General features: G+C 39.1%; 3 long non-coding RNA genes across 3 annotated transcripts in view; 2 read left to right on the top strand and 1 right to left on the bottom strand.

Moving 5' to 3' along the window:
* On the top strand, positions 1-890 carry LOC148883609 (uncharacterized). The gene is made up of 2 exons (XR_016118473.1): positions 1-37; positions 352-890. It is a non-coding gene; the product is annotated as an uncharacterized LOC148883609 (long non-coding RNA).
* A 4,351-nt stretch (positions 891-5,241) lies between these two features.
* Positions 5,242-27,636, top strand: part of LOC148883608 (uncharacterized) — a 50,346-nt gene continuing 27,951 nt past the window's right edge. Inside the window, exons 1-3 of the long non-coding RNA XR_016118428.1 lie at positions 5,242-6,127; positions 7,521-7,612; positions 12,387-12,467. This is a non-coding gene — a long non-coding RNA (uncharacterized LOC148883608). The remainder of the gene's footprint in view (positions 6,128-7,520; positions 7,613-12,386; positions 12,468-27,636) is intronic.
* Positions 23,898-27,636, bottom strand: part of LOC148883606 (uncharacterized) — a 101,581-nt gene continuing 97,842 nt past the window's right edge. The window contains exon 5 of the long non-coding RNA XR_016118426.1: positions 23,898-24,198. This is a non-coding gene — a long non-coding RNA (uncharacterized LOC148883606). The remainder of the gene's footprint in view (positions 24,199-27,636) is intronic.

The following is a 27,636-nucleotide window of genomic DNA, read 5'->3' as shown; positions in this document are numbered from 1 at the left end:
GTCGGTGTCTGAGGAAGCTCGCTCGCTGCTGGAACAGGTGGCTGTGTAAAAAACACATGAAAAAAATGCTCTGTTATATGTTATAGAAATCAAATGTATTATTGGTATTATTATTATTAATTATTATTATTATTAAAATTATTAATATGATCATTATTATTATTATTATTATTATTGAATTTATTTATTTATTTTATTATTACAGTAAAGTCTCGTTATATCGATATCGGATATATCGATAGTCCCGGTTATATCGATATAACGAGACTTTACTGTATTTGTAATTATTTTTATTATTACTATTATTACTATTACCATTGATGTTAACTGCGTCTGTTTCCTGTCTGCCAGTTACTGCAATACAACCCCACGGAGAGGTTGGGCGCTGGAGTCGCCGGCGTCGACGACATCAAATCGCACCCCTTCTTTGCCAAAGTGGACTGGACCAAGTAGATGCCGCCTACAACCATTTCCCCGATACATGCTTGGCAAACAGGACATCAATGTTACACTCCAGGTCAGGGGTGTCAAAGTCATTTTTTGCCGCGGGCCACATTGTAGTTATGGTTTCCTCTCGAGGGCCGTTATGAATTTGGAGAACCCATTAGAATGTTTAAATCCCTTCAAATATTACATATAGAGCACACAGCAAATTAATGAATAACTCGTTTTCAAATCTGAAGTCAAGAATAATGACTTTTATTGTGGTTGACATCCCAAAATATGAAATTTTGGCTCAGATTTTAGCAATCATCATGGAATTTAACAAGTTTGATTTGCTTTCGCAGGCCGAAAAAAATGATGTGGCGGGCCGGATTTGGCCCGCGGGCCTTGACTTTGACACCTGTTCTCCAAGTGGACGAAATAAGAACAAAAAAAAAAAAAAACAATTCGTACATTTGGATTAATGTCCAATTGCCAAAAAGTCGTTTTCCCTTCTCATGTAACGTTTCCAATCATTTCTTTATGCTTCACTCATGATCCACTTCAACTTCATTGAGCGATACTTGGCATGTGCACTGACGTTATTATTGAGTCCTATTGAGTCCAGAAATATTTCTTTAGCACGCGGATGATGCCCTTGTTAAAATACTTCTATTTTTTTTTTTTTTTAAATACTCTCAATTGCAATATCAGGGTTTTTACTATGCAAGTTAACCTGGCCAAGTACACACAACGGCCATTATTTTAATAACAGGCTGGAATTCTATATCAGGATGACTAGATAATAACAAGAACAACTAATTTTTGTAGAAGTACTGTGATGCCTCAGCTTACGAACGCTTTTGCTCACGAACTTTTCACCTGACGAACATTAAATACGCGAGAATATAATCATGGCATATGAACTAGTTTTCGGCGGACGAACCAAACCACACAGCGCCAAGGTGGCTGGCGGACTAGTTTTCGGCGGATGAACACCAAACCACACGGTCTAACGGCACCACGGGGGCTGGCGGACTAGTTTTGCAAAACCCACTTTCTTTAAGTGCACTCAGTGCAGACGTGGTTTGTTATCCAGTGCAGTACTTTTACTTTTTGGGACCGAAAAAGACCATCCCACAGACTAGTGTTAAGCCGAAGAGGACACAAAAGAAAGCTAAGGGTGTTTCTGTGTCACGGCCTCAGGCAATAGAAGAGGTTGAAAAACTTTCTGTTGATTTGGATAAATGAAAAGCAGCTAGCAGGGGACATTGTGAGTGAGGGTATTATCGGCGAGAAAGCACGGCGACTTCACTCTGATATCAAGAGGCATCTACTTCAATGGCCATCACAAAGGTAAATAAAACGACTTTATTATACTGTACTGTTTATTTCTTTACTTACAATACAATAGCACATTTATTATTCATAAAATAAGGTATACAGTAAAGTCTCGTTATATCGATATTCAAGGGAGTCCGAAAAAATATCGATATAACCGGGACTATCGATATATCCGACCCTGTTTGCATGTAATTTTCTCCGTGCGTGCATAGAAATAGTATCGATATAACCGGGACTATCGATATACTGTAGACTTTACTGTATTTTGTTTCGTTTTAAGGCTTATTTAGTAGAAAATTATATTTGATGGGGACCTGGAAACGGATTATGATCCTTTTTAATGGTTTCTTATGGGAAATAAATGTTTGGCAGACGAACTTTTTGCCTTACACTTTCTGGGAACCAATTAAGTTTGTAAGCTGAGGTATCACTGTATGTATACCACATTACATACTGAATCCACATTGTCATGTAAGATAATAATCCAATTTTTGTGTATTTCAAGGACTTTCCAGTTTGACCTTGAAGGAACTGGATCAGTACGGTAATGAATGAACGAATGTTGCGGTCATGGGTGGGTTCCTGTCATTCTAAATTCACAATGTTTGATTTCCTCCTGTGTGCACGTGACAGCGACTCGACCGCGATGCAAACAATAAACACACGTGAGTAACGTGATGCTGTATTGCTTACAGTTTTATACTTGCATGACATGTAGGCCTAATCTAATGTTTTTTTTTTTTTTTCCTTTGGTGTATTCGTAATGATATTACATGACAAACATCCTTCAACCATCTTTTTGAGTGAGCTGATTTTGTGAATGAAAATACAAGATAAGTGCATTTAACTCATTCACTGCCATTCACGAATTTAATCGGGAATTGAAAATATGACGTAGATTTTTTTCTTGCTTAGATGCCAATAAAGCACTGGTCAGACCTCTGGCAATGTTTTTTTCCTTTCCATAAGGGGGCACCATTTCCTGTTTTTTCCATGTTCCAGTTTCAGTTGTTGTTAAAGCGCTATATAAACCAATTTGTATGTCTTGCACTGTAAATTGGATAGCTTCCCTCATTTCGAGCTCAGATAACTCCAGACCCATATAACTTAGTAATTAACTTTTTTTCTGATTAAACAAGAGAGTCTAAGGTTTCTAACTCTGCAATGCAGAATTATGCAGTCCTAAAACTCAATATTTTTGTGGGTCATGGAATTTTGAGTGACAATGACAAAAACCCTAGCATGAGAGTGGACACATTTTTGCACATCATCTGGCGGTGAATGAGTTAAAGTCGGTTTCTTGTCTATCAGTTTTAAGCTGACCTTAAAGGACAACCGACACCAGTTTTTTGTTTCCTAACTGATTCTCAGAAAATCGTTTTATAGCATCTAAAATACCCAAAACACACAGGCTGATATTTTTAGTCAAATACAAAACACCAATAAAAATAACTAAAAGTCTTCAAAATGATCTGAGAAAGTTTCAGTTTCAGAAGGTCCCGCCCCCTTGTTCGTGACGTCGCGAAACAATGGCTTCAGATTAGGAAAAGATGATTTCTTGTTCCTCATCCAGTTATGAATATGATTCAAATAGTTCTGAAGAGGAAAGCATAAACGTTTGCAATCGATTAAATAATTCATTCCGTGTCATTTTGAGGCATCTGGACTCCAATGTAGTGTCCCAGAAAATGGACAAGATGGCGCCAAAGCTCTGTTGGAAATTGGCTGATTTGTCTGCTGGGAATTTGTGTCAACTAGAATCAAATCGTAGTCTTGGTGCAACACACAACGATTCACCATCGCGTTATTTATGTGTTTTCCTTCTAATTTCCCCATCAACACAAAGTTTTCAGACCAAACAAAGTACCCAAAATGCATTGCGTGTCGCTTTCTCGGTCAGGGGCCTTCCCTCCGTGACGTCAGGAATCGTCACCAACTCGAAAACAAGACTTCCTGAATATTCAGTGTGATTCTTAAAACGTAAAATATAGCTATACGCGGTGGAATCTTTGTAAAATATGCTCAGTAGAAGTCATTTGAAGTGATTTTACAAATTATGGAAACAACTTATCTGGAGGCGTCGGTTGTCCTTTCAGGCTTAGAAAATTAGAAAGTAGAAAATTATGTTTTATGGGGACCTGGGAACGGATTATTCACATTTTAATGGTTTCATATGGGAAATTAATTTGTGGGATACACACTTTTCGCCTTACACACTCTGTCTGGGAACCAATTTCGTTTGTAAGCCAAGGTATCACTGTAATTTAATTTTTACACAGTTAGCCATCAGACTGCATGAACTGAGCATGAACCCTCTCGCTCAATGCTTCTGTCACCCGCAATGACATATTCATACACACTCACAGGTCAGGGAAGTTGTTATGGTGGCAGGTGGACGGGATTGGTGGTGGGGGGGGGCGCCTTGCCTTCCCTTGCGTCCACCTCATTGGCAGCAGGGTCAAGAGTCTGCAGCGATTAGCGCTCGTCATAAGGCCCCGTCTCTCATTACCGCGCACGCTCAGGGTGAGAGGTTCCCCGCGGTACCGAGGAGTCGCCTGTCAATCTTGTTCTCCACCACCGACGTGAGGTACGTCTCGGCTGGATTCGCCGCGTCCGCCGAGTCCTTCTCTGATGTGTGTTTGATGGCACCGCACGTTTAGTTTTTTTTCACCTGTCGCCGCCTTTGGGAACGTTTTGAGGTCTCTGAAGGTGAATCCAAATTGAAGACTTGCACAAAGAGATTGAGAAATGTTACAAACAGGACCGAAACAGGTCAAATATGAAGTATTTATTCAGAATAAAATGGTACCTCTATGTACAAAATTAATTGCTTCTGAAAAAAATATATAACAAAAAAAGTTTGTAAATTGAGACGCATTTTCTATGCAAATGCCCTAATCCGTTCCAAGCCTCCCTAACATTCAGACATAAATGTTTCATAATGTATAAAAATGCATGAAAATATGTGACAAATACATGTACATGTTGTAACTAGATCATTGTGCAATAAGTTAGTGTTTTTTTCCCAAGATGGCGGCTCCCCTCTCCCGGCAAATTGGCGTTTTCGTGTTTATTGTTTGTTAAAGTCATATAAGTGCCTTGCACGCTGGGTCCCAGAGGACAGTAATTTCATCTGTGCTGTATGTCATGCATACTAGCATATTTGAGAATAAAGCTAACTTTGACTTTGTTAATAATAATAATACATTTGATTTCTAAGCGCCTTTCAAAACTCTCAAGGTCACTTTACAGTCACAGGAGAAGTTTTTTCTGCGGGTGAGCAGCGGCAGCCACACGCGCCAGCGTTAACTCACCCCTGAAGTAACTCAAATAGATGGCAAGCTAGCTAGCGAATAGATAGCTAGCAAATAGATAGCCATTAGTTCGCGAATAGATAGATAATTACTAGTGTATAGATAGCTATTATCTAGCGAATAGCTAATAGCTGCCAAATGGATAGCTATTAGCTAGCTAATAGCTAGCGAATATATAGCCAATAGCTAGTGAATAGATAGCTAATAGATAGCAAATAGATAGCGAATAGATAGCCATTATCTAGCGTTTTACATTTTATTTCTAAGCGCCTTTCAAAACTCTCAAGGAACACTTTACAGTCACGGGATAACATTTTTTATTTCCTGCGTATGAGTGTGTATATAGACCGACAATACAATACAAACAAAACATCTTTATTTATATAGCGCTTTCACAACAGCTGCTCTGCTGTTACAAAGCACTTCACATCATAGTCAACACAAAGCAAAATAAGAAACAACAGGAACATAAACCTAGCTAGCTGGCTATTAGCTATCTATTCGTTTGCTTTCTGTCTATTTGTAATAAACAACAGGAACATAAACCTAGCTAGCTGGCTATTAGCTATCTATTCGTTTGCTTTCTGTCTATTTGAGTTACTTCCGGGTTGAGTGAACGCTGTCGCGTGTGGCTGCCGCTGCTCACCGAGAGAAAATCTCATCCTTTTGCAGTAAAGTGACCTTGAGAGTTTTGAAAGGCGCTTATGAATGAAATGTATTATTATTATTAAAAACATGAACAGTTGTGGAAGCTTAGTGACTTTCTCTGTGTATTCTATGATGTTTGAGTATAAAACAAATACTTTATTACATGAAGCAGCTCCTCCCCCCCTTACAAGTGCAACATTTTGACCCCGATGCCAAAGCTTACTGCTCACTTTTTATTATTTGGACAATCGTAGGCCGCAGTGAGCCAAGGTACCCACCCACCCACCCACGCGTGTGTTTGTACGAGTGTCTTTGCCGCCGGGAAGGCTTTTTGCCTGCTCACAGGCAAGACGTCGAGGACACGCCAAGGACACTCCCATGATGCAACACTTCCCATGGTGAGCCCTCATAGCCATTTCTCCCCTGGAGGTTGCGGGCCGAGTTGACCCCTTCGTATGTTCTTCCAACTTCCTGGACGGCTGTCCTCTCTTGCCCCCCCCCCCCCCCCCCCCCCCCCCCCTCAACCTCACTCTGTTGTCTTTTCCCACCCGACTTTCCTCTTCTAATCACACACATGCACGCATGACTTTCGCACACAGGCAGTAGCCAAATGGCCTGCCCTCTGCTTCATATTGCTTGTGGTCAACTTTTTGTTTTTTTTTGTCTTTGATGCTTTGACTTTAGAGCTCATAAAGCCCAGGAGGACATATACACACACACACACGCACACACACACACTCCTGAGCCAAGCTGAAGAGTTCCGCTCGGAGAATCCTCGGGCATCTTCTCCAGCTTCTGTCAGAGCCATGATGTCATTATGAAGAGACACAATGCCTCTTTATTATACCCGCAACTATCTACACGCACAACTTAGCGACTTTACCATTATTAAGCTCACACACACACACACATTCCACATGGTAGCAAAAACACAATTGATCCGTGCAGGTAAGTAGTTGACATGCACTGTAGTGCTTATTTATTTATTTATTTATCTATTTATTTATTTATTTATTTGGTTATGTTTATTGACATATTTATTATTAATAAAAATAAATGTTATTTCACGCGCCTTTCAAAGCTCTCAAGGACATATATTATTAGGATTATTTTGTATTATTATTATTATTATTATTATTATTATTCTGATTATTATGATGATGATTATTATTATTTTATTATTATACATAGAAATATTTACATATTTATGTGTTTATTTGTGTATTCATTTATTTGTGCATTTATTTATTTAGTTATTTGCTTATGTGTTTATTTACATATTTTATATTTAGTTAATTATTTGTGTATTGTTTATTTAGTTTACTTGGTTATGTATTTGCATCGTTTTGTATTTATGTGTGCATTTATTTATGTAGTTATTTACTTATTTGGTTACGTGTTTATTTACATATTTATTTAGTTATTTGTGTATTTATTTGGTTATTTATTTATGTGGTTATGTGTTTATTTACATATTTGTGTATATATTTATGTAGCATTTACTTATTTGGTTACATGTTTATTTGCCTATTTATTTCTGTATTTATTTGTATATATTTGTTATTAATTTTGTTGTGTTTATTTACATATTTATTTATTTGTGTATTTATTATTTATTAATTTAGTTACATATGTATATATTTATCAATAAGTTAAATACTTAATTAATGAACTGATTAATTAACTAAGTGTCCTTGAGAGTTTTGAAAGGTGCTTATAAATGAAATGTATTAGTATTAATATTATTACTGTGATGACCAAAACATGATCCTCTGCTTTCTGTCCAATCAGGGCATACCTGGGCGACACGGTGTCGCATGTGGATTGTACATGTGCCTCACAGTCCGGAGCATCCGGCCTTGGAACTTTCGTCAAAAGTTAAGGTATGCGATGATGATTTTTTTTTTTTTTTACACATATGATGATATTTAATGAGGATAAAATGTGCGTTAGGTGGTTCCCCTGTGGATCTTGAATCTATTGGCAATTTTTTATCTCGGAGGGGGGCGGGAGGGTTTCCAACAATTGGGTTCCATGCATTTAAGTACAGTGAGACCTCAACTTACGAACTTAATTGGTTCCCAGACAGAGTGTGTAAGGCGAAAAGTGTGTATCTCAAAAAAAATAATTCCCATAGGAAACCATTAAAATGGGAATAATCCGTTCCCGGGTTTCCATAAAATATACTTTTCAACTAAATAAGCCTTAAAACTACACCCAACATACCGTATTCTATGTATAATAAATGTGCTATTGTATTGTAATGAAAAAAATACACTGCATTGTATCATAAAGTCACTTGGCGTTGGAGGTCGAAGGTCAAAGGGAATTGCTGTTTGGAAAGAGAGGCGCATTACATGACGACTGTAATTAAATAAATAAACTGTGCTGTAAAATAAAGTTTTATTTACCTTTTTGATGGTCGTTGATGGCTTTTGGAAGGAGAGTCACCTTCCATAAGGACGGTTGGTAACTTAACCTCTGGTGTTGTTCGGTCGTGTGCGTCCGCCGAAGATCACTCCGCCAGCCGTGGTGGGTGTGTATTATGAAAATAGTGCTTATTATAAGGTTTAAATTTGACATTTGTAAGACAAAAAGTTTGTAAGTTGAGGTGTTTGTAAGTTGAGGTCTCACTGTACTAGTGTGTGTTCCATGATCTTGAATTTTCACCTCCCTGTAGTCTCGCACGATTTTTTTTTCCCCTTCTACCTTCTGGGGAAATTTTTCATGAAATGCCAACTAGGATTTTGGGCCGATTTTTGCGATATGTTCATTGACGAAGACAGCAGTACAGTCGCGCGACTTAATATCCCATAAACTGAACTTCAAAACGAATTACCCAAAGTGCCTTGTTCCTTGAAAGGCCCCTTCTGCTCCCGCCCCCGTTCACCTCAACCGTTATTGTTTCTCCTCCCAGCGTTGTTCTACCTCACCTTCCCCGCCACATCCAATTTCCAACCCCCCTCGTTTCGCCGCGTGAGTCACCAAACGAGAGGCTCAGATGCTAAAGGAACCCCAACCGGTGTCCCGAAAGACGTGTCACGGCGAATCCCCCCCTCCGAGACCTGAAGTGTGTCCTTTCGTTGCGCCGTTGGCCGTCGTGATCTGTGTGGAAGGGCGACGCCCCGGCGGCACGCAGGCACGCCGTTAGCGGCTCGCTAACGCCGCATTAGCCCGGGCGCTTGTCTCTGCGGAGCCACGCTGTCTTAACGCTTTGCTCACGCTCGGCTGCGCGTACCTTCTGCGGCTCACGCTTGTTAGGCGCCGACCCCCCCACGAACCACCGTCCTATAAGGTTTCCCCCTTTTGGGCCTTTGTGGTCTTCTCAGCGGGTCTTTGGTGGATGAGGCCTTAGCGGCTGTTTGCCCCAACAAATAAACACCTCAAGGCTAAGTGAAAGCTTTAAAATCAGCATTAGCTGATTAGCTTTGGCTTTTTTCGCGGGTAAATTTCTGTTATGGCTGCCTAGTAAAATCATGAATGCATTGCAGATGGATTACAAAGTACTTTGTGCATTGTGAAATGCAAGTGACCAAAAAATATGTGTATATTTAAGCATAGAATATACAGTTTATACGGTTGGAACAAAAAAAATTGTACAGTATGCCGTACAAACCTTCTTCAAAAAACATTTGAAGAAGGTCAGATGGTTTTGAGCATTTTGTGTAACCTTTGAAGAAAATCTCAAGGAAAACAACCCATGTTTTTGGTGCTTGTTATTCTTTAGTAATCAATTGGAGAATATTGATCGCATTCACCAAAAACACTGAAAAAAAAAAATATTTTTGTGATTAGAAAAATGTCAAATTCCAAATTTAAACCACCAATCAAGAGCGACCTTGGAGCTTCCACGAGTACAAATAACAATGTAGAAGGTGAACAAGAGACCGGCAGACTTTTTTTAAGGGGTCGTGAGGTGGGGGGGAGCGGGGGGGGGGGGGGTGTTGATTTGGGGTTATGGTGGCTTTGCCGCCGGGCACCCGGAGGAAAATGTGACGCCTGTTTAGGAGACCTACCCGGGAATGTCGCGCTGGGAGCAAGGAAGCCAATCTCTAATCTGTCTGTTCCTTGGAGGCGCCCGACACACACACACACACACACACACACACACACACACACACACACACACACGACTAAGCCAGACGACATCGTCTCCCTCGAGGTTTTGGGAGGGGGTGGGGTGCAAAAATGGGAGCTTCAGAAGAAAGCCGACTAGTTGATGTCTCATACATTTTGACAGTCATTCGACAGAAGCGACCATGTTGGTGACGATGCCTCACTGACAAAGTAGCGATAGATAGATGGTGATATGGGGAAGGGGGATCTGGGGGGGGGGGGGGGGGGATCTTGACGGAGCGCCAAGGATCGTCGCAGTCCCGCCACCTTGTGGCATGGCCTGCGGTCAAACAGATGCTGCAGGCTTCTACGGGAGGGAACGGGAGGAGGGTGTTTAAAAGCTAGCTAGCGACGCGTGTTGTTTGACAGAGGAGACAACATGACGTTTTAAAAGTAAAGATGGCTTCTGAACGTGACTCGCCACCAAAAAAATTAACGGAAAGAACCCTTTGGCGCACTCACTGCCAACTACGAGGCACTCTAAAGCAGTACTTGTGGAAAAAAAGAGAGTTGGATTAGCCTTTATGAGATTGGATTAGCTTTTATGAGGCTTGCAATGGAGAACATTTACATTTCACAGCAGCAAAGTGATGAAAGTAAGAGAAAAGGAAGGGAAGAAGTAGAAAAACAAATTACAGGAGTTGCTGTAAAGGCAGCCAAACTATCTTCAAGTCAAAACAAGAGCAAAAAAAAAATAAACCTAAACAAAAGACACAAAAACAACAAAAAAATATGGCTGCCTAATAAAAGACATTTATTAATTCATTTATTTATTTATTATTATTATTATTATTAGCTATTTAGCTGGGTCGCTAGCTATCTAGCGAGCTATCTATCAGATATTTGTCTGGCTAGAAAGCTAGCTATTAGCTATCTATTAGCTGGCTAGTTAGCTTTCTATGAGTAATAATAATAATCCATTTCATTTATAAGTGCCTTTCAAAACTCTGAAGGTCACTTTACAGTCACAGGATAGGTTTTTCTGTGGGTGAGCAGCGGCAGCCACACGCGCAAGCGTTCACTCAACCCGGAAGTAACTCAAATAAATAGAAAGCTAGATAGCTATATAGCTAATACATAGCTAGCTAGATAGCCGGCTAGGGAGCTAGGTAGCAAATAGCTAGCTAGCGAGAAGCCAGCTAGATAGCTGGGTAGCTAGGTAAATCTTTTCCTTTTTGACTGGAAAAAAAAGCGAGTTGGATTAGCCTTTATTGGATTGGATTAGCCTTCATTAGGATTGCAGTGGAGAACATTTGCATTTTACAGCAGCAAAGTGATGAAAGTAAGAGAAAAGGAAAGGAAGAAGTAGAAAAATAAAATTCAGGGTGATGAAACCGGCCACTCCATTCCATGAAGCCATCAACGACCATCACAAAGGTAAATAAAATGACTTTATTATACAGTGCAGTTTATTTCTTTAATTACAATACCATAGCACATTTATTATACATAAAATAAGGTACATTTTGTGTACTTTTAAGTCAAAGAAAATTAGAAAGTAGAAAATTATGTTTTACGGGGACCTGGGAACGGATTATTGTCATTTTAATGGTTTCCTATGGAAAAATAATTTTTTGGGATACACACTTTTCGCCTTACACGCTCTGTCTGGGAACCAATTGAGTTCGTAAGCCAAAGTATCACTGTGTTATTATTACTCAGGTGCCATCTTGGATTTTTCTTGGTGAACTCTACAATGAAATTGTACAAATTGTGAAAGTTTTTTGTTGTTGTTGTTGTCACTTTACGCTGTTTTGTAATTGTTCCAAATGAGCCCGGTGTGTTTAAGGACGTTGGGGGCGTATTGTGCGCTGACATGCTAGTGTTTTGGAAAACTACTGTCTCTAGTGGGAGGAAGTAAAGTGGAAGGAGAGCTGCTTCTCACTGTGTCTATTTTGCTCTTCTCCGTGTCTATTTTTTCAAGTGTAAGTGATCATATTCTCCCTCTCGACGGCTTGAGTGATTCGCTAAGGCGGCGCGCGCGCACGTCTCATATTAGCCCTTTTTTACCCATTAAAGCAATTTTGCCGCCCATTGTGTTCCTGAAGAGGACCTGGGAAGTCACTAATGGTGCCTTGCGTCCACACTTGGGCGTACGCCGACATCTCTCGTGCCGCGCGCCTATCGTCACCTGTCGCCTGATTGCTATAAAACACACACATTAGCATAGAATGAGACGCATTATCACCGCTGATTATGGCCCGCTAAGAGGTTTCACAGAAAAATAAAAGACCTCACACCTTTTTCCCCGCACAATGGAGCCTGCCGGTGAGATAAATGCTTGTTGTCCAACATTCGTGACACCGCCGCTAACTCTGAAGACTCCACTGATGCTTTTCAATGGCCTCTTGTTGTCCGTGCGATGCGCTACTTCTATTTTTAATTTACACCCCGGCAGCCTCCATTAAATTAAGTACTGTGCTAGATTTCGCTTTTCAAAGTGCTTTGAATATGTCCGTGTTTCTTCTGTTGATGAACAGTAAGTTACGCCAAATGTCTGTTTATTTATTTATTTGTATTTTTTTTATTTTATTTTGGTAGGTGGAGACACATCACGCCAGGATGCCGGACGAAACGGTACGAGGGCAAAGGAGTGTTTGATGGATCGGCAACAAATATACTGTGAGTCCCACGTAAACTCTGATGGCACCATTTGTCACAAGACACGTCAATTTTCTTGATTTAAACTTTTTCGCCAACGACAATTGTCACAATTTGCAAGGTGGGTGGTAGTCGACCCCAAAAATGCAGGCAGCAGGGAGGAATAAGGTGTATCTTGTGACTGTATAAATATCTTGTGACTGTAAAGTGTCCTTGAGAGTTTTGAAAGGCGCTTATAAATGAAATGTATTATTATTATTATGTATTTTTATTATTATTTTTTATTATTGTTTTTTTATTATTATTATTATTTTATTATTTTTATTTTATTATTATTGTTATTATTATTATTATTTGACAAATTATATTAAATAGTCAGCAGGAACACATTCTCAAACAACAAAGTCATCAGAACAGAATTGTCCAAAGTAGCAAACAAAACCATGACAAGACGAAACAAACCTGACAGGGTGAAACAAACAATGACCCGACACCGAACAGAATTGTCCAAAGTAGTAAACAAAACCATGACAAGACGAAACAAACCTGACAGGGTGAGACAAACAATGACCCGACACCGAACAGAATTGTCCAAAGTAGCAAACAAAACCATGACAAAACAAACCCGCCAGGGTGAAACAATCGCCCGACACCGAACAGAATTGTCCAAAGTAGCAAACAAAACCATGACAAGATGAAACAAACCTGATAGGATGAAACCAACAATGACCCGACACCGAATGGTCATACCGGGAGTCCTTTTAAGTGCCACTGATTAAAACAACCCCGGTGCAGCTGCAGGAGATGCCCTACAGTGCCAAACTGAAACGTGACACCCATTAAATTGATCGCCATGCCCGTTGAGGGTTAAAACTTTGGGCAAAAAATGATTTCTGGTCTAATATGACTAAATTAAATCCTCCATAAATTTTCTTCTGTTAAAAACACTTGTTGCGGGTGGTCTCCCCTTGTCCGTCTTAAATACAGGAAGTGTCTGCCATGTACAACGGATACACCGGATGCTCATTTGGGGAAGACTAAGTTCTTCCCCGTGTGCCCTTTGCAGTGTTTTTTTAACGTCTGCGGGCCCTGTTGGGGTCCTGCAACTCTTTGAAAAGGCCTCACCCGTTTTAGATATGGAAGGGAGGGGGGTCACCATAGGAAGGAGGAAAGTGGACATTTGACTATCCCCCCCCCCCCCCCTCGTCTGTTTCTTTTATGCAGACTGGGAAGCGAGAGGAAGGCCATGTCTGGATCCTCAAATAGCCCACTGGGGTCAAATGTCAAATGGTGATGGGGATTGGACAAATTGGGAATTCCCGACCATGGGCTTGCGGGGTCTCAATTCGAAACAAAATGGACCTTTTTTATCCCTTATGTACTCAAATCCCATTGTAAAACAATTAATTAACTCACTGTGATTTTTGGCATTTGTTAATTAGCAATGAGCTACATTTACTACACACACACACACACACACACACACACACATACACGTTTTCCTAGTTTTCTAGGGACCACTTTTCAGATCATCACTTAAACACACATACACCTAGACGCACGCATACACATTTACATTTATATATGTACATACATACGCACACACACACATAGGCGTTTTCATAGTTTTCTGGGGACCACTTTTCAGATCATCACTTAAACACACATACACCGAGATGTCTCTGTGCCATCTGAGCTAGATTGCTGTAATACAATTCTATCAAAAATGAAAACAAATAAATATTTGAAGGCACTAAAATCCAACTTAAGACGTCGAGTTCAAGTTTGCCACGGTGTCACGCAAACCTACACAAAATGCACAGCGGCAATTTGCCATTGGCGATAATGACATAATTGTGGGGCCATACACAAACAGTGTGGATGCCCTCCGTAAGGTCTCCTCCATCTATTTCCATTATTCTAATGCACTGCCGTTGATGACCTGCTCTCACGCAATTAACGCCGGCACGAGGTGTGCGTATGCGAGAGGGAATGTGCGCTGTATTTTATTACGCACAATGTGGGACAGTATCTGGTTCAATTTTGGACTTTCTGGAGGAGGTGGTCATCCCTTCCGCACTGTTTCGCACAGTTAATTTCTTGAGAGAATGAGCTGTTGAGTCTGCCGCTTTCTTCCTTGGCTCCTGTTGTTGCGGTCTTGGCCCGGCTTGGAATCCCGTGATTGGATCGAGGGGGTCTTTTGTGATGGTTGATGAGGGGGAAAAAATAAAGCCAAGTGGCACGAGTACCCGTGGCAGGCAGATGGACATGATCCATATTCAGATTGATTGATTTATTTTGGAAATGAAAACTTTAAAAAAAAAAATAGCATTTTGTATTTTAAATATTCTGTCAAGCGTTTTGTTAAAGTTGCAGTGTTTAAAAAAGCTCTTTAACTCATTCACTGCCAGATGATGTGCAAAAATGTGTCCACTCCAGTGCCAGGGTTTTTGTCATTTTCAGTCAAATTCCAGGACCCACAGAATATGGAGTTTTCGGACTACATAAACATTCAATTCAGCAAAAGAAACCTTATATTTTCTTCTTAAATTCGAAAAAAAAAGTGTTAATTCCTAAGTTATATAGGTCTGGAGTTATCTGAGCTTGAAATGGGGGCGGTTGGACAAAATACAGTACAATACATACATATTATTAATAATAATAATAATTTCATTTATAAGCGCCTTTCAAAACTCTCAAGGTCACTTTACAGTCACAGGATGAGTTTTTCTGTGGGTGAGCAGCGGCAGCCACAAGCGCCAGCGTTCACTCAACCCAGAAGTAACTCAAATAGAATAGTAAGACAAATAGATAGAAAGCTCACTAGCAAGCCAATATATAGCAAATAGCTAATACTACTACTACCACTACTACAAGTACTACTACTACTATTACAACTACGACTACTACTACTACTACTACTACTACTACTACTAATAATAATAATAATAATAATACATATTTATATAGCGCTTTACCAACAGCTGAAGCTGCTGCCCCCTCGTGGAAGGTAAAAAAACATTGCCAGATGTGTGACCAGTGCTTTATCGGCACCCTTTAGCAAGAAAAACCAAAACCGGATCAAATTCGGAAACGGCGCTTCACGTCATTCTTTTCAATTCCCAAATAAATTCGGGAATGGCAGTGAATGAGTTAAAAAGGAAGCCATTTTGTATCGTATTCCCATTAGCATCGCGCCATCGTGTGTTTGCAGATATATGTACTTTTATTTTATTGTATTTTTTGTTATAAATTTGTAAGTTCATATCAGCGATTGCTCAGTAAACACTCATACTGGTATATATCACACAATAATAATAATTAGATAAACATAAGCTCTCTTATTTGCTATCTAGCTGGCTAGCTCTATATTTGCTATCTAGCTAGCTAGCCATCTAGCTAGCTAGCTAGCCAGCTCTCTATTTGCTCACTAGCTGGCTATCTATCTATCTATCTATCTATCTATCTATCTATCTATCTATCTATCTATCTATCTATCTATCTATCTATCTATCTATCTATCTATCTATCTATCTATCTATCTATCTATCTATCTATCTATCTATCTATCTATTCGCTAGTAGCTTTCTATCTATTTCAGTTACTTTCGGATTGAGTGAACGCTGGCGCGTGTGTCTGCCGCTGCTCACTCACAGTAAAGCTTATCCTGTGACTGTAAAGTGACCTTGAGAGTTTTGAAAGGCGCTTATAAATGAAATGGATTATTTTATTATTGTTATTATCAATCCAAAAATAAATAAAATATGTTGTCGAACATTATTACTATTCATAACTAATTTGACTCACCATATTTTATGAATTATTATTTTTTAAACAAAAAAACAAAAAAAAGTGTTTGAAACACAGACGCCCGAGAGTGCCCAGCTGTTGACAATAAGCTCGTATGCTTATGAGCTTTAGCAAGTCAACAGATGCCCCAAATGTCTGTTAAACATATTACAAACCTGATTAAAAACATCCAAATGGCCGAGAAGTTGACGCCGATCGCAGATTTTTATTTTTTTTCCGGCCCCCAACTGTGTTGCGTAGGGATTTTCACCGTTATTTTTGACACGTTGCGTACGTGTTTGGGAGAACTTGCCGATTACAGCAGATTACTTACACTCATGTTCAAATGGGCATTAACGATGACTGAGAAAACTGCTTACAACCGCTCAAAGATCGCAGCTAGCCTTGACAAATTTGGCGTTTTTTTTTTAATACTAATAATAATAATAATAATACATTTCATTTTAAGCGCCTTTCAAAGCTCTCAAGGACACTTTACAGTCACAGACAAGCATCGGTACTATAATCAATAAAATACAATCACAAATAGAATACAATAAATAAAATACAGTTAAAAATAGAAACTACACAGAAAATGCGATTTTAAATAGGTGGCTTTTGAGGTGGAGGTGGGAAGAGAATCGATGTTACGAATGTTGGGAGGAAGTGAGGTCCAGAGTTTGGGGGCAGAGCAGCTGAAAGCCCTGTCCCCCATTGTGCTGAGATGGGCAGGGGGGGGGGACATACAGAGGTGGAGGGTGGAAGAGGATCTGAGGCAACGAGAGGGAATAGCAATTTGAAGAAGGTCAGATAGGTAAGGGGGGGGGGGGGGGCTAGATTATGGATAGCTTTAAATGTCTGAAGAAGAATTTTAAAGGACAACCGACACCTCCGGACAAGTTGTGTCCATAATTTGTAAAATCACTTGAAATGACTTCCACTGAACGTATTTTACAAAGATTCCACGGCATATAGCTATATTTTACGTGTTAAGACTCGCGCTGAATATTCAGGAAGTCTTGTTTTTGAGTTGGTGACGAGTCCTCACATGACGTCACTGAAGGAACGCCCCTGACCGAGAAAGCGACACACAATGCATTTTGGGTACTTTGTTTGGTCTGAAAATTTGTGTTGATGGCGAAATTAGAAGGAAAACACAGAAATAACGCGATGGTGAATCGTTGTGTGTTGCACCAAGACTACTATTTGATTCTAGTTGACACAAATTCCCAGCAGACAAATCAGCCCATTTCCAACGGAGCTCGGGCGCCATCTTGTGCATTTTCTGGGACGCTACATCATTGGAGTCCCGATGGCTCGAATTGATACGCAAATACTTCTTTAATCGATTGCAAACATTTAAGCTTTCCTCTTCAGAACTACAGTAAAGTCTCGTTATATCGATATCGGATATATCGATAGTCCCGGTTATATCGATATTTTTTCGGACTCCCTTGAATATCGATATAACGAGACTTTACTGTATTTGAATCATATTCATAACTGGATGAGTAACACGAAAGCATCTTCTCCGAATCTGAAGCCATTGTTTTGATTCTACAGCAAGGTGAAGACGTCCTGGTGTGACGTCACGAACAAGGGGGCGGGACCTTCTGAAACTCGCAATTTCCGGGGTCATTTAGAAGTAGTTTTGGGACACTTTAAGTCATTTTTATTGGTGTTTTGCATTGGACTAAAAATATCAGCCTGTGTGTTTTGGTTATTTTAGATGCTAGAAAACGTTTTTTCTGATGTCATTTAGGAAACAAAAAAATGGTGTCGGTTGTCATTTAAGTGTATAAAGAATAATTTTAAAGTTGATTCTATCTTTGACCGGGACCTCCATCCAGGAAGTCCTTAGTCCACATTTTGAATTCAAAAGTCAGCGGGAGACAACTGGAAGGGAGTAAAAGGCAGGCAAAAAGCCTTCGGGAGATAACGGCGATAACCCGCCGCATCCAGTAAGGCTTGAGTGATCTACTTAGAATTGGTCATTGGCAAGCCTCGGCCACCAGAAGCCTGATAGATGCCTGAGCAGCCTGGCGTCGCACCAGACACCCCCTTTTTAAATCTGCTAGCAGGGCTAATCTCTAATCTGGAGATTTTCTCTATAGCTGTCCACTGTTCCTCTCGCCACATTTGGACATCTCCATATCGACAAATGGAGCAATCTGTGTCTATTTAAAAAAAAAAAATGAAGCATTTATCCCTAAAATGTGTTATTAAAGACTATCTAATTCCCTCAGCTCGGACGTCCTCACAACGCACGTTTTGCAGATGGCCGCATAATGCACAATCAGCCTGATTATAGGGTGGAATGTTTGGACTCCTTTCTCGGGAATGGGCCATGGCGCCGTTTCTTGATGTTTCGGCCAATATATGGCTTTTGTGTGCGATGTGCCAGCGATAAAGAATGAGGAAGAAGAATTTAGCGAACACAACGTGAGGATTTGGTACTAGTTCTACGACGTAGTGACGTACGGTATACGACATGTCCGTTTATTGGTGCAGATAAGACAGAAAATCCAAAACTCAGCGGTAAGATCTGGTTCACACACAATCAAATAAGAATAGTCTAGATTTCTAGAACATAATATGGCTGGCTAACTCTCTAGCTGGCTATTTATTAGTTATTTATTAGCTAGCTAATCTCGCTATCTACCTCGCTATCTAGCTGGCTACCTTGCTACATATCTATTTGTTATCTATTTGCTAACTAGCTATCTAGTTGGCTATCTAACTATTTGCTATCTATCCATCTATCTCTCCATCTTGCTAGCTAGCTAGCTAGCAGTTATCTATTTGCCAGCTAGCTAACTTTCTATCTACTGTATTTGAGTTATTCCAGGTTGAGTGAACGCTGGCGCATATGGCTGCCACTGCTCACCCACAGAAAAACTTATTCTGTGACTGTAAAGTGACGACCTTGAGAGTTTTGAAAGGTGCTTATAAGTGAAATGCATTAAAAGGTGAATGGCCCGTTTGAAATGAGTTTTTGTATATAGGGCACACCTTGTTATAAGGCGATTAGAATAGAAGCCGCAGGAATACAATACAATACAATACAATACAATACAGGGTGACCCAAAAAGATGCATACCCATGAAAATGTCAATTGTGGCTTTGATTAAAAAGCTATTTATTTCAAATTACAACCACACATTATTCAGTTCATAGAAGACCATTCACCTGAGTTTCAGCTATTTCTGTCAATTTTTAGTCAATGTATGGCTTTCCCAAGATGTGTTCCAAATGTCCACCATTTCGTTGCAAGCAAACCTGTACTTGTCTGGCAATGTCAATCACTTTTACACACTTTTTATAGCTTTTTAATCAACGCCACAATTGAAATTTTCATTGGTATGCATCATTTTGGGTCACCGTGTACGATACAGCTTTATTTATACAGCGCTCTTACAAGCGCTAAATCCGCCACGAAAACGCTTTGCAGAGCATTTAAAATACAAAGTTATCGGAATACGGATTCTGCCTCCCCTGCAATTCTCTGTCTTGTGCAACCCCCCCACCCAACTCCCTCCCACTCCCATATTGATGCCTCGACCAGCAATTATACCCAATCACAGGCCTCAAAAGGCATCAACCAAGGTTTGTTTGTGCCTCGGCAGTCATTAAAAAAAGAGAGCAAAGAAAGGAATTAATGACTTAATTGAGGAGAGAAATCGCACATAGAGAATCAAGGGGCGCCAGGAAGACTTTGAATAGGGTGCCTGAAACGCTTGTGGCGCAAGGGATTGTGGGATTGCTCAAGTGTGTCAAGATTATTGGTCGTCCTCCAAGGCAGATGGCGAAGGCTTGTCGTTGAACCTTGCAGATGTTCTCCTCGTCGTTGCTGGACGTCAACGTCCGACAAAGTGAAACTGAATCTGAAAGGTTGCTGCTTGGAAAAGTGTCACTGGCGCCAAAGCTGGCACGTTACTCTTTGTTCCAGGCAACCGTGGCAGGCTTTCGCATTGCCAAAAAACCTCTTCTCTTGCTTCACAGACTCCTGATTACTGTGGATAAACACATAAGAGCCCCCCCACCCCACCCCACTACCCCTGTTCCCCAACACCTCTTCACAATGAGACCTCATTTGACGACAATGAGGTTAAAATCTTAGCGAAAGAAAATAAATGGTTTGAAACGGGAGTAAAAGAAGCGATTTTCATAAAACAGAAAAAACCCTTCACTAAATTGCCATGGTGGGGTGAGGTTCAGTTTGGATTGTCAACAGACTTCTTAGGCAACATAGGCTTAGTTATGCTAATGAGGTGATAGCAGGGCAAATGGGGCAATCAGGCCAGTCGTAGACCCGATACTCAGGCAGGACAATAGAACCAATCAGTGTAGCCGCAGGCAATAGTCCTCTGCTCCCCCCCCCCCAACCTGAGAGCAGGGACCAATCATAGCAGAGTCTGGCACAACCACATCTGGACAGTAGGGATATATATAGGGCTGAAACTACCAGTAAGACTTTAGTTTGCTGATGAAGCTTCTTGGATAAGAAGCGAAACGTCTGACACCTTCAAAGAAGTACAGATAACGATTGAAGAAACCTTCTCATCGATGGACCACTCCTGTACGACTGAGAGCTTACACAGACGCATGCTAATGCTATCCATGTGCTAGCTATCCAAACGAAATCCTTTTAGTCTACAGCTCTGTTTACCGCCCTACCCTCTCATCAAAGAAAAAGGAGGTGCGACACAGCCAGACAGCCGTCCGACATAACAAAGCCACGCTGCCGGCGCGATTAGCATAACAGAGAATGACGACGCTTCACACGCTAACCGCGACCGTCACCCTCGGTGGCTCTACTTTAGCGTCTTTTTACTTGGAGAACTTCTCCGCTTCTAGCCCATAATTTTCCCACCCGTTTACTCTTTCTCAGTAGATGTCTGAAGGGTCCTTGAGTCTCACCTCTACAGACACTAACTCCGCGCACCCCATTCACACCCCCACAGGCCCACCAAAAAGGGCAGATTCTATCAGGAGGATCGCAGGATTCTGGGTGTGAGTGTGAAGAAATAGAAGATGGTGGGTGCTTGGGGATGTTCTCCCATTGATAGATGAAGGACCAAGCAGGTTGGCTGTACTTGAGAACTGTGCTTCTCTGTGGCAAGAGGTCATACTTGAGTGCCGGTTCATGCATTAGTATGGGTTTTGTGTCCGGGCTTCATTTATCACTGGGGAGGTCTACTTTTAACATAGTCTTTCACTCATATATACACCTTGTGAATATTTTTTTTTGCTAACTTTGCAGTTAGTAAAAAAAAAATAATAAAAAAAAAACATAAACAACCATAATCCCCCCCCCTAAAAGAAAAGTGTACACCTTGTGAATATTTTTGCTAACCATGCACTTTGTAATTAAAAAAAAACATACGCCCGCACATTGTAATAAATAACAAAACATGTACACCCCCTTAAAAAAACTACATTTTGTGAATATTTTTGCTAACTATAGTTTGTATTAAAAAAAAAACATCAACCATACAAGCCCCACCAATTAAAAAAAACTATATTTTGTGAATATTTTTGCGAACTATAAAGTTTGTATTAAAAAAAAAAATACTCCCGAAAAAGCCTACATTTTATAAATATTTTTTCTCACTATACAGTTTGTATTTAAAAAAAACATCATACAAGCCCCACCAATTAAAAAAAACGACATTTTGTGAATATTTTTGCGAACTATAAAGTTTGGATTCAAAAAAATACCCCCGCAAAAAGCCTACATTTTATAAATATTTTTTCTCACTATACAGTTTGTATTTTTTTTTAAACATCATATGAGCCCCACCAATAAAAAAAACTACATTTTGTGAATATTTCTGCGAACTATAAAGTCTGTATTCAAAAAAATACCCCCGCAAAAAGCCTACATTTTATAGACATTTTTCTCACTATACAGTTTGTATTTAAAAAAAAACAACCATATAAGCCCTCCAATAAAAAAACTGTTTTGTGAATATTTTTGCTAACTATAGTTTGTATTAAAAAAAAAACATCAACCATACAAGCCCCACCAATTAAAAAAAACTATATTTTGTGAATATTTTTGCGAACTATAAAGTTTGTATTAAAAAAAAAAATACTCCCGAAAAAGCCTACATTTTATAAATATTTTTTCTCACTATACAGTTTGTATTTAAAAAAAACATCATACAAGCCCCACCAATTAAAAAAAACGACATTTTGTGAATATTTTTGCGAACTATAAAGTTTGGATTCAAAAAAATACCCCCGCAAAAAGCCTACATTTTATAAATATTTTTTCTCACTATACAGTTTGTATTTTTTTTTAAACATCATATGAGCCCCACCAATAAAAAAAACTACATTTTGTGAATATTTCTGCGAACTATAAAGTCTGTATTCAAAAAAATACCCCCGCAAAAAAGCCTACATTTTATAGACATTTTTCTCACTATACAGTTTGTATTTAAAAAAAACAACCATATAAGCCCCCCAATAAAAAAACTGTTTTGTGAATATTTTTGCTAACTATAGTTTGTATTAAAAAAAAAAACATCAACCATACAAGCCCCACCAATTAAAAAAAACTACATTTTGTGAATATTTTTGCGAACTATAAAGTTTGTATTAAAAAAAAAAAATACTCCCGCAAAAAGCCTACATTTTATACATATTTTTCTCACTATACAGTTTGTATTTTTTTTTAAACATCATATGAGCCCCACCAATAAAAAAAACGACATTTTGTGAATATTTTTGCGAACTATAAAGTTTGTATTAAAAAAAAAATACTCCCGCAAAAAGCCTACATTTTATACATATTTTTCTCACTATACAGTTTGTATTTTAAAAAAAACAACCATATAAGCCCCCCAATAAAAAAACTGTTTTGTGAATATTTTTGCTAACTATAGTTTGTATTAAAAAAAAAAAAACATCAACCATACAAGCCCCACCAATTAAAAAAAACTACATTTTGTGAATATTTTTGCGAACTATAAAGTTTGTATTTAAAAAAAAATACTCCCGCAAAAAGCCTACATTTTATACATATTTTTCTCACTATACAGTTTGTATTTTTTTTTAAACATCATATGAGCCCCACCAATAAAAAAAACGACATTTTGTGAATATTTTTGCGAACTATAAAGTTTGGATTCAAAAAAATACCCCCGCAAAAAGCCTACATTTTATACATATTTTTTCTGACTATACAGTTTGTATTTAAAAAAAACAACCATATAAGCCCCCTAATAAAAAACAACTGTTTTGTGAGTATGTTTGCTAACTATGCAATTTGTATTTAAAAAAAAACAACCATATAAGCCCCCCAATAAAAAAACTGTTTTGTGAATATTTTTGCTAACTATAGTTTGTATTTAAAAAAAAAACATCAACCATACAAGCCCCACCAATTAAAAAAAAAACTACATTTTGTGAATATTTTTGCGAACTATAAAGTTTGTATTAAAAAAAAATACTCCCACAAAAAGCCTACATTTTATAGACATTTTTCTCACTATACATACAGTTTGTATTTAAAAAAACAACCATACCCCCCAAAAAAAGCCACACACCTCGTGAATATTTTTGCTAACTATGCAGTTTGTAGTTAAAACAAAAAACAACAACAAACACCCCCCCCCCCCCCAAAAAAAAAGCCTCTCGTTTGCCAAGCAGTATTTACTCAGTATTGCAAGCGTAAGCCTAAGTATGTAAATCTTCCTATCGCACAGTCTCACTCGTTTGCTTCCGCTTGGCCGGTCCGTTCACCTTCCTAATGACCGAAATGATGACATTTGCCCTCGGGGAGGAAACTAATCTCAAATGAGTCCCCCCGGCCCCCACCCCTGGGGCAGTTTTATTACCTACGTTTAGCCCAAACTCCACAAGCATCTTCAATGGCGATACTTCAAAATGTGCGCAGGAGTCTTGCTGGGCGACGGCGGTCGTGCTCAGCGGTCGGTTAGGCCTTTCAACCAGTCTTTAAAAAAAAAAAAAAAAACAGATTTAGTGGCTTTTCATTTTTTGCCTCAAGCCAACCTCCTCAAGGTGATCCTGCTTGGGAATGTCTTTGAACTGCAAGATCAATCCATTTGGGGGCGAAAAAAATAATAGTATTTTTTTCTTCCTTTTAAGCCGAACGCTGAAATTCAAAAAAAGAAAGGGGGGGGGAAAAAGTCAGCTACCCTCCAAATTCACTCATTATCACTCTTTCAAAGCAAGGTCAAAAACCTTGACAGTTAAAAACATTGCATTTTGGGAGAATGAAACAAAAGTGGTTCAGACCTTAGGACCATGTCCGTGTTTGGGGACAATAAATACAATTTGTGACTGAAAGCATTTCTACTCATTTATTTATGTATTTATTTATTTGTTTATCTATATTTTTTTTCTTTATTATATACAGTAAAGTCTCGTTATATCGATATCGGATATATCGATAGTCCCGGTTATATCGATACTATTTCTATGCACGCACGGAGAAAATTACATGCAAACAGGGTCGGATATATCGATAGTCCCGGTTATATCGATATTTTTTCGGACTCCCTTGAATATCGATATAACGAGACTTTACTGTATTTCTTTATTATTATTATTTTTAAATCCCGACAGTTAAAAAAAAATCCAAATAGTGAGGATGAAACAAAAGTGGTTCAAACCTTTTTTAGTTTTGGTATCATAACTAAAATAGAAAAACAAATTAAATAATGTCTACACATTTATTTATTTTTTATTATTATTTATTATGTATTATTTTTATTTATTTATTTATAATTTATTTCTTTATTTCTATTTATTTATTTATTTATTCATCATTCTTTTGTATTTATTATTTATATAATAATATTAATAATAATAAAATACATTTGATTTCTAAGCACCTTTCAAAACTCTCAAGGTCACTTTACAGTCACAGGACAAGTTTTTCTGTGGGTGAGCAGCGGCAGCCACACGCGCCAGCGTTCACTCAACCCAGAAGTAACTCAAATGGATAGAAAGCTAGCTTGCTAGCCAATAGATAGCTAGTAGCTAGATAGCTAGCCAGCCAGCTAGATAGCTATATAATAATAATAATAATAATAATAATAATAATAATAATAATAATAATACATTTTATTTACAAGCGCCTTTAAAAACTCTCAAAGTCACTTTACGGTCACAGGATAGGTTTTTCTGTGGGTGAGCAGCGGCAGCCACATGCGCCAGCGTTCACTCAACCCGGAATAATTCAAATAGATAGAAAGTTTGCTAGCCAGCTAGCTAATAGATAACAAATATATAGCTAGCCAGATAGCTAATAGATACCAAATATATTTCTTTATGTATTATTTGTCTTTATTATTTATTATGTATTTATTTATTTCTTTATTCATTTATTTTTTCGGGCTACTTTTGAGTTTACGACTTCCCTCAGTGACGGTGCAAAATCTCAATTAGATTTTTAATTTTTTTTATCCATGACAATGTAACATTTTCCGGGCAGATTTCAGATGACAATTTTAAGGAATATTATGTGCTGTAGAAAAAAAAAGATAGGGCAGATTAAGAATTAGAGGCAAAAAAACAAACATCTTCAAAATGTTTAATTGCATCTTTGATTTAAAAAAAAATGTTAACATTTCTTGAAGCAGTTGAAAAAGGACCGACATTGTTTTGAATAACGCGCCCGTTCACCAACAACGACAAACAAAAAAAATGCTTGAGATTCTTTTTTTTTTTTCCCCTCCTTCCGTGGGATGAATGATAATAGATGAAAAACAAAAGGGGAGGATAAGGGAGGGGTGTAAAATGCTTCAGCTGAGTGTGATTACAGCTGTGGTCGTCATTAGGCGAGCCTCTTTAGTATAATTGATGGAGTGGATTCTCATCGCGGACCTCAATGGACTGGGAAGGGTCTCCTTCATTTATTGGACTCATCTGCATTTGGGGCTGGTTACATGTGACTGTGTGTGTGTGTGTTTGTATAACTAGTCTTGTGGGGACCACTAACATTTTATACCATACGTAGTGAGGACATTTTTGACAAGTGACGACCTTTTGGTCGGTCCTCACAAGTTTTTCATTGTAAAGGCTTCTAGAGGGTCTATATATGCATCTGTTAAAGATTCAAAGAGGTCCTCACAAATTCACCCAAAATGATTTTTTTGGTGTGTATTTTCATTTCACTTGGATACACACACTTTTTACTCACTGTGTGTGTTGATGTGTGTCTGTGCGTGTTTAATGAGAGGGAAAAGTTCATACCACAAAAAGTAAAACTATATTTTAACCAAATTGACTACAAGGGTGAGGACTTTGAATGTTCCCATTCAGAAACCTCACTCCTGCTGTTATTTTAAAGTCCATTTTTTTTCTTTGTTTCTAAAGAAGTTGAAGTGGGAAATGGGGTGACATTTAGTGTTCAAATGTTACACTAGTTCTTCTCTAAACTTATCAGCAATGGTGGATTTATCCGGACCTCACAAAATGAGTGAAACCGGAATATGTGTGTATGTGTGCATGTGAGTGTGTGTTTGTATGACTAGTCTTGTGAGGACCACTAACATTTCATACCATACGTAGTGAGGAAATTTTTGACAAATGAGGACCTTTTGGTCGGTCCTCACTCCTTATCTGGAGTTATCCGGGCCTCACAAAACCATTGAATCACGAATGTGTGTGTGTGTGTGTGTGTCATAATTATGACTTTACACAACTCAGACATTTTCCAGAAAGAGCAAAACAAAGCTCCATAATCGCTATGTGTTTGCATCTGTGATCTGCTACATTTCGGCCTGTAATTGCCGCGAATGTGCTTCGCAGTTCCTGCATGTTTTCCGTATCTGACTCGTGCATGCGCAAGCTAGCCGGCGAGAGCGACTGTTTGCATTTGCTCAAGGATCCCGACCCCTTCAGAAATGACACGTTTTCTCTCCCCAACCCCGTCCGTCCGTCCTCTGCGCGCACATTAGGCGCTTACAAAAGACAGAGCGCTAATGCATCATCTAATTGGCCGAGGCTCCTGCCTCTGCCTCTCCCTCCATCACTCTATTAGCTCAGTAATTACCCATATGCCTCGGCGAGGCGGGCGTCCAGATAATGGCCGCCTCAAGGGCCCTTGAGCACGGCAGAGAGGGGCCGCGGTCTGTCGCCGCGGGAACACTGCGAGCTTTCCGCGACTCACTACCAAGTGGAGGAAAATACAATAACGAAGAGGTCGGGGAAGGAGGTGGTGGAAAGAGTTTGGAAAGTTTATAGTTTGAGGAGCAAATTGAGGGCGGTTCTTATCTGATTGTGTGCTCAAGAAATGTTTTTGTTGTTGTTGTTGTTGATGATTTAGCATGGCAATGGAATTTTGCTAACTTGTTAGCATTTATAATAATAATAATAATAATAATACATTTGATTTCTAAGCGCCTTGCAAAACTCTGAAGGT

This window comes from Hippocampus bargibanti, linkage group LG19 (genome assembly GCF_051943395.1).
Source record: "Hippocampus bargibanti isolate YZ-2025 linkage group LG19, ASM5194339v1, whole genome shotgun sequence".
Lineage (NCBI taxonomy): Eukaryota > Metazoa > Chordata > Actinopteri > Syngnathiformes > Syngnathidae > Hippocampus > Hippocampus bargibanti.
This window is presented reverse-complemented; position numbering and strand designations above follow the sequence as displayed.